Raw genomic sequence first — 12954 nt, forward strand, 5'->3', positions numbered from 1 at the left:
ACTTCTCATCATACTACTACATACTGTAGGGGCCTTGCCATAGCTCAAACGATTAGTCGTTGGCTTCCAACCGCGGCGGCCCGGGTTCGATCCCGGGTCTGATCAAGTGGGATTTCTTGTGGACAAAGTGGTGCTGAGGCAGGTTTTCTCCGAGTACTTCGGTTTCCCCTGTCAATCTTCATTCCACCAATTGCTCCACAGTCACCCTCACCTATCATGTGGGGCTAGTACAATAGGCCAGAAGTGGCCGCAGTACAAGGGACTTAGTCCCACCGCACTAGCAATATAAAATACATACTGTACAGGCATTGTACGATATAACCTTTCTCAGTACTAGTGGAGACGACTGGAATCGAATTCGGTACCTTTCGAGAATGAGGCTAGTACATTTACTTCAGACTAGGGCCGTCAAGTGGTAACGACAACAAGTCGCGTGACAATGCACGAAACGTGGTGGCCTGCACCAGATAACTGACAATGTCTGATGCAGTACTAATATGACTTAACTGAACAAACAAAAAAAAAACTCCGTGACCTGTAGTCCAAAAGCGAACTACGCTGACCGAGCTACCGCCGCTTGTCGGCGAAGTTAGCTCCAACTTCAGCGGAAAGATGGTGTCATGTGGTGAGCGCAACGGATCCCCACGGCCGTTAATCTCGGTTTTCTAGACCGGAGCCGCTATTTCCTTGAAATAGCTCCTCAATTATCCTCACGAGGCTGAGTGAACCCCGTTGTAGACTCACTAATTTTCATAAAATCTGATAGCGCCGGGAATCGAATCCGGGACCTCTGGATCTGTAGCCAGGAACTCTGACCACTAGACCACAGAGGCGGTCATAATGACTCAACTATCGTCATAAGCTCAGCGAAATGTTACCCGGTATGCAAGTACCCGTACAGTGCTTCACAATTTCACCTAGATTCTATTACATCATTTTGTATATATCAGATTTTGGAATACTGTTTCGCCCCAAGACTTATTGTAACGATACAGAGACACACCTTGCCTGGTAGGAATACAGTGTCTGCATTGGCACTATCAAGATCCCTTGGGGTAAACACATAAAAGCACAGGAAGTATAAAAATTACGTGTTTTGAATAGTGACCCCTTATTTTATTCGAAGAAACAGAGTAATATAAAAGTGCTTCTTGATCCCAGAAGTGCAGCTGAGTATCCGGTGATATTCGAGAAGGCACTTTAAGAAAACGGTACACATATGCGTATCTACACATATGCACATATATGTGGTCCAAACGCGTACACAAGTTTGCACTCAGCGATAAAAAATATCGTTCCTGCTTTCGACTTTGTAGTGTATTAAAAAGAATTTTCAAACTACAAATTGCATTAGAATTCGGTGTAATGGAGTGCGAGAAAACAGATTTTTATAAAAAATCATGCATACCACCCAGAACGTTTCATTCTTCCACACACATCCACAGATATTTCGTCCCTCTAAGCCATATCGGATCAAAATATAATGCAATTAAATAATTCCAACCTTTAACAAATATCAGACCAAAGACGATGGCAATGAAAATAAAGAGTTCTGTCTTCTGGGACCTAACGCCGTGCAGTCCGTTGAAAGTCAACCGAAGTTTCGAAGGAACATGTCGCCTCCATCTTCAGGGTCCAATATGTGCAAGAAACCCGCGTGTAAGCTGGTGAGAAGAAGAGCTCTGCTCTTACTCGACTCATTCTTCAACCCTGAAGATGGAAGCGACATGTTCCTCCGAAACTTCGACTGACTTTCAACGGACTACATGGCGTGATATCCCAGAAGACAGAACTCTCCATAACCACAGCTGTGAGAACCTTAAATCCTGACGCTATGACTATGCTTTTACATGTTATCTGTATACGCATGCGCGTTACGTCGTTCTCACGTGGCAACAGATTGCACGTACCAGCACAAAGGACAAAAAGTCACTTAATTCATTGTCTTAAAGAACAGACGGGGGGACGAGACAAGGGCATGAAGGGGATGAAACAACAGAATGAGGAGGTAAAGGATGAAGATACGAAAGACGAGAATTCTGCTGAATTTCAACGGGATTTTCCATTAAATACTAATATAATCCTAAAAATGACATTAAAATATGAAAAATGATGACCTGTTCTGGAATATATAACAGCAAATTCTAGATCGCATAGGGCACGATGAACAAAAGTTAGGGGAAAGACATTAACAAACATCGAAACCCTTGAAAAAGAAAGCACAGAAGTCAGATAAAGCATTGCTACATGGAGCATAGCCCTCGCTGGGAAGCCGATGATTGCTCGGCTAGTAATCACACATCTTTTATGGAATCCGAAAGTTCATTGCCGCTATTGGAACCCTATCCCGAGCCATATAGACCCCAAAAGTTCAGTCCACACACCCACATTCCATTTCAATAGATTCCTCCCACATATGCCTAGGTTACGCAAATGGCCAGTGTCTTCTAGTTCATCACATTAAAGTGCTGTAAGTACTTCCCGTCAGCCCCCCCCCTCGCGAGCTACATGTTTCGCGTAACTCATCTCCTAAATAACACAATCACGTACTGGGCCTACCAGCTGAAACCTACACAGAATTTTAGAAGGCTTCAATACTCTGCACCATCGGTTCTGTGAAGGCACAGGTCGCTAACGTTGTTACTTTAGAATGCAGAAATTAGCTTAATGCACTGTGCACTGCATTTCTTGTGCACACCGTATGTAAATTTAATACTGTCATATTCTACACTTCTACATTTTAATCTCAAAACTAAAAGCGTCAACTCCTCTGTTCTTCTCAATTTGTGTTGTCGAAACTGATAGATCAGGCCAGTTTTAAAATAACGTTTATTATATAAGATTTGAGGCTTTCTTCAACGTTTATTATACATTTAATAATAATTTAATTTAAAAATAAAAGTAAAAGCTATCACTGTAACAGGCCGTGGAGACCCATAGGGTTCTGAGACGTCGAGACTCCCACATTTTCTAGACAATAGACTCATAGATGGCGGTGAAGTTGTCAGCCTTACGTGCCGACCGCCCTTTAACCCCCAGAAAGATTCCTGGTACTCACTTCTATTAGAGGTTGAGTCGACCTCAGGGCCACAGTGCGGCTGGAAGGGTTAGGTCATGTGAGAAATCAAATAACCTTATCAGGAACCCGCGACCTTCCGGCCTGTAGCACAGTGCCTCCACCAACTACGTTACCGTGAGCCCCAGTAGCAATTTAGTTATTATTTGTAACGGCAAAAATATTTTATATTATGAAAAGCATCAATTAATTACTCAGTGTCACGCGGCTAATCGGCTACACGTGTCCACTAAACCCATTATTTGTACACACTAGATGGAAATTAAACGTATTACACGCAAACATTTAGAATATATTTATTTTTCTCCTTAGTTGAACAGTTGCAATTAATATAAAAAGTAATGCAAAAATTCCAACTTTTTATTCGCTTATTCACTGCCGTCTCACGTGCAACTCACACTAAAAGTTTTAAAATTTTAAACTTTCAACTGTTTCAAGATGCATGTCTTTTATTTAACTCGTCTATGGCACAGCACGTGTCAGCCTATTTGGCCATCATAAGGTGCATTACCATCATAGGAGAAATTTCTGTACTTTTGTACACTGTCGTAACTTGTGTCGATACGTTTTCCTGATTTCATGATTTAATTTTAAATTCCGAAGTATAATTTCATTTATGTGTAGCATGTTTTTTAGGCTAGTACACTGGTCACAATCGCGAAATTAAAAATTTTAAAATTTGGATTTTAAAACTTTTAGTGTGTTACAAGTGAGACGGCAGTGAATACATGAATAAAACGCAGACACAGTGCAACAGGATGCCACAACACAACATTATGGACAAGAACTCCAAGTTTTGATAAATATCGTTAAAAAACACGGCTCCATAGTTTATAATCCAGGCTAGAAAACCGAGATTATCGGCCGTGGGGATCCGTTGCGCTGACCGCGTGACACCCTCTAGCCGCAAAAGTTTGCACTAGCTTCGCCGACAAGCAGCAGTCGCTCGGTCGGTATAGTTCGCTTGCGGGCTACAGGCCACGGAGTTTCTTTTCATAGTTTATAAATTAAGCAACATCACTAAGATCAAAAGAGCAGAATATCAAAATATGCCAGAAGCAATTCATGAATCTAAAATAATTAATCGCATAGACCTATAACATCGAAGTCACTAAGTTACTGCGTAATCTTACACACTCTGAAACACTACTTATCCGACTCGAATTTTCCGAATGTAAAAACAAGCTAATGTTCGATGCACATATACGTAAAAAGGTCAGTATTTTAACAATAATATCCCAGACTCAAAAAGGCCAACTCTACTTATGTACCCCTTTGGCCTCCACAATTAACTGGTTTCCACGGTCAGCTTTAAACCAAACTAAAGGTCGATCAAACAGAACAGCTGTAACATCCGTGGATGCGCAATATATAATTGTGATAAAGAACTATATATTATCTACTCAAATGGAGACAAAGAACCATGCCCATTAATCGTAAGCATCTTTCACGCCATAGTTCAACAACTAGCTATGTTTCTATCGCATTTTCAAACTCGGCTAATAAATTTCGCTTCCAGAATCTATGGTTATTGATTCTATAATAGGACAATTTAGAATTCTGCCTGTACTCAGAAGGCGGTGATCATATTTCCACCATGCACTAATTGGACATCAATTTCTCCACATTTTGGTACGAACTGTAGTATGGAACACCGGTTTATAAGTTCCCTATTCAGCCTCCTATTACAACTTTGTCGAGTGTTTCAAGTGCTTCTTCTACATACCAGTTTGTTCCAGTTTCCTATGATAAAGTGCCTCTAGTTCTCTACTGTAACCCAACTCTTTTCTCAGCATCGATGCACTGGTGAACATTCAGCCAAGACTCAGTTCGAAGCCTCTTCTACAAACTTTGATCGTTCCAAAAAGCCTTCAACAAGAACAACTATGAAATCAAAGAAAGTGGCTTCCTATTTACAAACTTGAAATTCTCTCTTTCCTGATACCTGCACATCTCTTTTGGTAAACTTTCGACAGTATTTTTAACTTTTCACAGAACACTTCTACAAAAACGTTCCACCATTAGCTGTAGCAGCAAATACAATATTACATATGAATTGTTTTAACCTTCCATTCACATCCTCGATTGTTGTTACCTGCATTACGTTTTAAACAAGCGACATTCACGGAATGGCAAAATCTTGGAAGATGCCGAAGCATATTGTAAATATTAGTATTATGGAGCGTTCTCCAAATACGCAACTTGCAAAATACAATCACGCAAAAGAAAGCACTGCGGCCAATCAAAAAGAGATGCTACAAGAACAAAAAAATAAATTGCTCCCGAGATGGAAGCTTCTATTACCACGGATTGACAGTGCGATAAAAGAGAAGTTCTTACAAGGAACAATGAACTTCGACAAATTTCTAAAGAGAGTGGTAACAATTACAAACAAGAATGCAGACTTTGTTTTTCTTATCTCTTTTTCTTTGGAAGTAAAAACCGAAAGTCAAGAACGACGGAATGACCGTGTGCTTCAGTAGCAAGAATTTCAACCTAAAATTCAGAGGTATATTCACGATCTCTCGCCTTTCACGAGATAAAACCAAATCAAGAAACAGTTATATCATTAGCGCTCAAATATCATATCTATGACCATTAAAAAGAACTATATATACACTTTTCCAAAATTTAAGATTTTATGCTGATTTATTCTCGACAAATATAACGACGCTGGATGAACAGTAGGGTGTGAGACGGTAACTACAAATAGTAGTGAACTGGGAAGGGCGTGAGACAAAATGGTCTTCTGTCTGAAGTCAAAGTACATAAAGTCCGAGGTAAAGTTAACTTAAATCTGCAACAGCCCACCATCAACACCAACCATCTGAGGGAAAACGCGGGATTACAAATACAAAACACAAGCCTTTCCTTCAACGGTGAAACGAAAATAACAATAAATGCCAACCGCGGCGTAAACGGCTGTTAAAGCTCCATCACCAGTAGAATGCCGCCCAGAGCATGCATGTTTATGGCAGCCTTTTCGTCGTATTACACGAATCGGTTTCACTCTTCCAACTGGGAGACAGTATGAGATCACTGAAGTTGGAACATTAGCACATTCTGGACTTTCAAAATGTCTCACTAAAAAGGCAAAGCCAGTCACCCTCATGCCAAAGACATAACATACTATGACGACAAATGTAACGGCGCGCAACAATTATAGACTTCTGCACAGGATGGAGTTGTCAGCTTCTCTCTCTAGGCNGTACACAGTCGGAAGCGTCCCAGAGGTGTTACGTAAGTGTTGGCGGATTGAGAAATCCGGATTCCCTTATTGGATTATGAACCCCGATTGTACAGATCGTAGGCTGTGGCTTCACTAAACACCTCCTGAGAGTGTACTAATATATATAAAATCTGTCAGAAATTACTCGACGTCGTCAAAATATCCTGGGAACCCAGTTTTTTCAAAGCAAAAATAGAAGTCCAAACAATTTCTTCCTGAAATGTCCATTTACATCAGGTCTTACACTGTTCAAATTATCTCAGTTTATTTGGCTCAGATCCTGTAACCATTGAAATTTAGTTTGTTCTCTTTCATCCAATAATTTTGAATCTCTTGACAAAATATGTCTTATCCTATTTCAGTCTGAAACAATGTAAACTCTCTTACTTACTTCTGGAGCAAGCGGCCTCCGTAGTCTAGGGGTAACGTTCCCACCTCGTGGTACGCGGGTTCAAACCCGGCGGAGGTCGTGGAATTTTTAAGGGCGGAAAAATTCAGGGAACAAGTCCTCCGGGAGGGACTTTAAGCCGTGTGTCCCGTGTCGTAGCTTACGGCACGTAAAAGAACCTCATATCTCCAAAGGAGGTCACTGAGCCAAATTTAAGGACGTTTCCCGCCCAACAGTAGTCTCTAACGCCTCTGATAGATGGGGGAAGCATTATAGATACCGCCAAGCTAGTGGAGGCCGAATTCGCTGGCTCGGTCGGGACTAATGGTACGCACCAATATCGGTAGGATATAGAGACTGGTAGAATATCATAGAGGGAAGCACAATGGACCATTACTGGTCTAAGTGCATGGGGAAACTCACCCTCTCCAATAACTAACTAACTAACTACTTATGGAGCTGTGCCCTTCTTCATGAGAAGCCAAATCTGCAGGTACACAAGAATTTCCCAGCATTTTATGGAACCCAAAAGTTCATTACCGTGTTCACAAGAGCCCTCCACTGGTCCCTATCCTGAGCCAGATCAATCCAATCCATACCATCCCATTTTCTCTCTCTCTAAGATCCATTTTAATATTGTTCACCTACCTACACCTTGGTCTTCCCTGTGGTCTCTTTCCTTCTGGATTCCCCACCAATATCCTATATGCACTCCTCTTCTCCCCTGTTCGTGTTACATGCCCTGCCCACCTCATCCTCCTCTACTTGACATTCTACTTATACTTGGAGAAGAGTACAAGTTATGAAGCTCCTCATTATGCAGCTTTCTACGACCTCCTGTCACTTCATCCCTCTTCAGTCAAAACATTCTCCTCAACACCCTGTTCTCAAACAGCCTCAGTCTATATTCCTCCCTTAATGCATTTTCTTTAGCTTAGGTCGTTTATCCAGAGGATTCGTCCAGGTCGGAGGCTGTGTGCATTTTCGTAACAAGGTTAATCTAAATTCTCTGTGGCTGAAATTTTGAGATTCTCTTGAATAGTTTCCTAGGCTCTATTGATGTCCATATCACCATCTAAAGTAGTGCCTACGTAAAGAAAATATGGATTTATACATCCATTCCCCCATACGCCTTCATGGCATAGTGCTTAATTAGTTAAGTACAGGTACAACTTTACCTTTACCTTATGAACCTACCCGAGATCTTAACCTGCTACTGCTCATGATCTTCCATGTAATTTACCTTCTTGTGAGTGATTCTCTTTATATTAAACTTCTGCATATTGCTTGTTTACTTACTGGCAATGAATCTTAAGAAATGTACATGAAAATAATATGTACTTTTTTACTCACCAGCATGAGACTCGACAGACAATGGGCAAACCTGTAAAACATATATTACATTATTCCCAATATTATGACACTTCAGAGATTAAAGTTTTAAGTACAAGTACAGTGGTGTAACATTAGGCATCAAAGAAATAGAGCACATACCAACTTCCCAACTCAACAAACTAGGTTTATTTTTAGCCTACATTGCTTATCTGTAAAGAATGACGGGATTATGGATCATAATTCCTGTGTCTGTTAATGTGTTTGTCCCCTTAATAACTTTTGATTCCAATGAAACTTGGCATTAACATCATGCCACTAGAGGCTACCCAAGCTTTGTACTTATTAAATGTTGATATCAATATTATCAACATGGGAGCATTGCAAAATTCTAAGGTGGAAGTGACAGTTGACATTATTACACACTTAGTATTATTTTCTCCCCATTTTCTTAAAATAATGCAATTTTATGGTAAAATGTCAAATAAACACAATAAAAATGCATTTTCATGGCCCTGTGAATGAAGTCAAATGATGAAGCAAAAGGAGCTTATTTCCTGATGTAGACTAAAGTCAAATGTTGCACTACATGGTAATAGATGCTTCTTCAACTTCAGTCAAATATCACAGCACCAGAGTTAAGATAAGTGTGTTGAACATACCACATGCATTTCATATTTCTCTGCACCTCTAGCTCCAAGCATCCTTTGCTCCAATATACGTTTTAACAAGTCATATTTGAGATACATACATAAATGCATGTAGGTTTTCAGGCAAAGTGGTTGCCAGCATAGTCTGATCTAAGTGAAGACTGAAATGGCTCAACAATTCTTCATAAATTTTTCAAATATCAAGGTGCATGAAAATCCATCCAGTTCATTCATAAATAGAGATAAACAGATGGACTGAGTAAACTGAAAAGGTACTAAGTGGGGTAGCAAACACTAGGAAAGGTGAATGGTTATGCCACAAACTGGATATTTCATGCATGGGTAATTAGATATATATTTTATATTCAATTTAGGCACTCAAAGTTCTCCATTTTCAAGACAATATTTAATGCAGTCCAAGAGACAAAACTGTCATTTAAAAAAAAAAAAGATTATCACATGGGAATCTTATCGGACAGGCCCAGAAAACTATCTCTCCATGCACAGTCCTCACTTTGTCTATGTAACAATAATGGATATAGACTGTAATTAAAACCCCTCGGATCTGCAAATTACGCAAGACTTAATCTCCAAATATGACTTGTACTTTTCCAGGTCTAAATGGGATAGCTGAATGTTTCATTGTAATAGTTTTTGGTTGTATGTATGCCTTCTATAAAACACCGAAAAAATGACAGATTGGCCGTTTATTCCCCTTCCATCAACACTAAGATATTTAAAATAATGTACATTTGGCCATTCGAACCTCCATTCCCACCTATAAACAAAGGAAATTCATTTCATGAGGTAAGGGGAAACTACCAGCTTCCAACATTCATATTACCAAAAGTATTTTTTTTTGTGCTAACCCATGCAGGTAAAACTGCAGCGAGGTCTGTAGTATATTTCCATGCCAAGAAAACAGAGAAAAATTTACCTGGCTGCTTGTTCATTATCAATTTACATTTTCTTTATTGCTACTAATATCTCCGCCTGTAGATTTAATTGATTGATTGTACCAATATGTATGCTGAGCATCAATACATATCCAGTCTCTCAGAATCACCGTTTTCATGCATACTGTATTTTAGTAAAAGAACAGAATATGGTTTGGGACCCCCAGTGCCAACATAACCTTCCTTAATAATATCCATACAAATCACGCCAGCATGTTAGTGTGGGATTAGAAACCATCCTCGAACTTGGAGTAATGGGAATCACGCGTTTTGAAGGAAATAACAGCAAAATGTTACATATTTAAGGTTAGGGTAGGACACAAAACTTGCAATAACAACAATTAACTTACGTTGACAGTTATCACAATCTCTTACAGCGTGTTTCCACAGACAAATCTTCCCAAAACAGTAACCACCGCACCTACAACACATGAGGTGTGAACCCACGTGTAAGGCCCAAACAAATCGTGGTCAGGGGCAAGGTTCCGATTTCGTGTTATTTAATAATCACGGATGAACAATCTTTATTAATAAATTTAAAAAAAAAATACAGCGTAGTAAAATGCAACCTTACGAACCGATCTTCCCTACTGCCGCCTTTAAAATATGAATATCCGATTATATAAATACTTTGTCGTAACTATGAATTTGAACACTAGCAAAACGCCATGCATACGTTTATTTTCGTTCTAACATGTTACGATTCTTGCCGTAGTAGCAGCACATTTCAGTTGCAGTGTCCTACCACCTATAGACGAAAATATGAAACACGAAATTAATGATGTTGATAGCATACCAATGTAGCTGTGCAAGCACGAACTCAAAATATATTTCTTTATTTAAGAAGTAAAATCTACAGCTAAACCTGACCTAAACGTAACTTGAATTAAACTTAAAATATTTTTTCTTTATTACAAGTGGGGTGGGACTAAGTTCCTTGTACTGCGGCCACTTCTGGCCTATTGTACCAGCCGCAGATGATAGGTGTGGGTGATTGTGGAGCAATTGGTGGAATGAGGATTGGCAGGGGAAAGCGAAGTACTCTGAGAAAACCTGCCCCAGCGCCACTTTACCCACCACAAATCCCACTTGACCGAACCCGGGCCGCCACAGTGAAGCCAGCAACTAACTGCTTGAGCTATGGCACGGCCCAAACTGAAAATAACTCCAGCATCAATAATATTGAAAGAAAACCAATATAAAAATTGTTGGGAGATCAAAATTATATGCAGAAAAATCACTGGTATTTTGAATTCCAGTGTTCTTCTTAACCCATTTATTACTGTCACGTATTATGTGTGACTATATACGGGGTTTGAATTGGTGAGTGGATTTATTGACCATCTATATGCACAACTCAGAGCTACTAGCAATTACAGTGCAACCTTTATAATCTCCACAATTCACAAATCACCACAGCTCCCACTAAGCCTTTTACAGCTGTCTGTCTTCACCAGCTGTTCCCTCATAAAAGCTTCTAACAGTGGAGATTCTTCAGCTTCACATGCTCTGGTCCTCTTTTCAAGCCTCCCATGCAGAACTCACTATCCACTCAAAGTCAAAGTCACATTGCGACTGACGGTCTGTCAGTAAGTCATGGTGTCAAGCCCCATCTGGGGGTCATGACCATTTATTTATTAGTGTTTGACAGTTACAATCTTCTTTTTGTGGGGCGCCCTCTCTGAGAAGAGGATGGGTCTGTATATGCTGCTGGCCCTTGCCAGTGCAGTCTTTCTCAGGTCCAAGTTCCTTGGGACTCACAACCACATTTTACTGTCTCAGATTTGAGTCCTACCTTTTCGTAGCCTCCTACGACTCGCAGGTTCACAGCAGAGGTATTTGACCCCATCTCCACACGGGAAACTAGACTATCCACAAAATTTGACCCTTGCTTATTACATCTTGGCATGGACCACACAGAAAACACAGCTGTTATATTGTTGCATTACAAAGAATCTGCTGCCTAGCAATGAGAATGTATTTACCGAGCTGTTGTTCTGAAACAGTAGCTATCCACAGAGCTGCAACTTAGCAACAGGCCACATTATTATGAATGTTTAGTCAGGCTGCATTTTGGAGGATACTGTTGCTCCAATTGTTTTTAATCAGATAGCATATATGAAACTATGGAGAGATTGCATCAGTCCATCAAGCTGCATGTTTTGCCTCTGAAACTATGTGATGAAAAAAAATGTAATATTAGGGTAGGAAGAGTACTACCTTCTACGTAGCATTAACCACATGCAGTCTGGTACATCCAAGAACAGAGTACTCTTCATATAGTCTCTACTGTGATAATCTCACATTCTACTTAATATTGGGACAGTTAGAGTTAGTTAAATTTTGGTTCATACTGGTCCAACATAATTTACAAGAAGCTAAAATTGAGCTGCACCGACCTGTATCCATGCATATGAAACTGGTGCATTACATATACATGTCATTCAAATCTACAATTATTATCAAATCAGTTTTAAAAGTGGTAAATCTTTAATAGAACAAGATGAATGCTAATTTTTACTTTATAAAACATTTTTATTGTTCAACAGTGAGTTTCTGTTTCTAACGCTAGATCTGTACCTACATGAAGATCAATGAGGTACAGCAAACAGAATGACAGTATACGAGGGGGGACCCAAAAATAACCGGAAACGACCTGTTACGCGCACATGCTTTGTAGTTATGAGTTGTGCTGCTAGGTGGTGTTAGCTGGGGGTCTCCCGCAACTGTTAGTGAGCTGGCGTCAGTCTGAGTTAAGTGGTTTGTCTGTGGTGCTCTGTTGTGTGTGTTCCTGTTTCATCCCTTTGGCGATTAGTGAGATGGCCGACCAGAAGGAACAAAGAGTGTGCGTGAAATTGATGAAGATCGTCGAAAGACCATTGACCAACTTTCTGAGGAAACGAACATCTCATGGAGCACGGTCCAGCGAATTTTAACCGAAGGTTTGCACATGAGACGGGTGTCTGCAAAATTTGTTCCTCGCTTGCTCGGAGATGACCAAAGAGAAAACCACGTGAATGTTTGCCGCGACTTGAAGAGTGAAGTGCAGTTTTCCCTAACAGAAAGCAAAATTTCACGCACACTCTTTGTTCCTTCTGGTCGGCCATCTCACTAATCGCCAAAGGGTTGAAACAGGAACGCACACAACAGAGCACCACAGACAAACCCCTTAACTCAGACTGACGCCAGCTCACTAACAGTCGTGGGAGACCCCCAGCTAACACCACCTAGCAGCACAACTCGTAACTACAAAGTATGCGCACGCAACAGGTCATTTCTGGTTATTTTTGGGTCCCCCTTCGTATGAAAAGCATGTATACTAC

The 12954-nt window shown here is 40.3% G+C and overlaps 1 long non-coding RNA gene across 1 annotated transcript in view; it reads right to left on the reverse strand.

Moving 5' to 3' along the window:
• LOC117282802 overlaps positions 1 to 10312 on the reverse strand; it is a 173932-nt gene extending 163620 nt beyond the window's left edge. Inside the window, exons 1-2 of the long non-coding RNA XR_004513683.1 lie at positions 9982 to 10312; positions 8047 to 8077 (exon numbers count right to left, since the gene is read on the reverse strand). This is a non-coding gene — a long non-coding RNA (uncharacterized LOC117282802). The remainder of the gene's footprint in view (positions 1 to 8046; positions 8078 to 9981) is intronic.
• Positions 10313 to 12954: the final 2642 nt, after the last annotated feature.

The sequence above is a fragment of the Cryptotermes secundus genome, unplaced genomic scaffold (genome assembly GCF_002891405.2).
Source record: "Cryptotermes secundus unplaced genomic scaffold, Csec_1.0 scaffold248, whole genome shotgun sequence".
In the NCBI taxonomy this organism is placed as follows: domain Eukaryota; kingdom Metazoa; phylum Arthropoda; class Insecta; order Blattodea; family Kalotermitidae; genus Cryptotermes; species Cryptotermes secundus.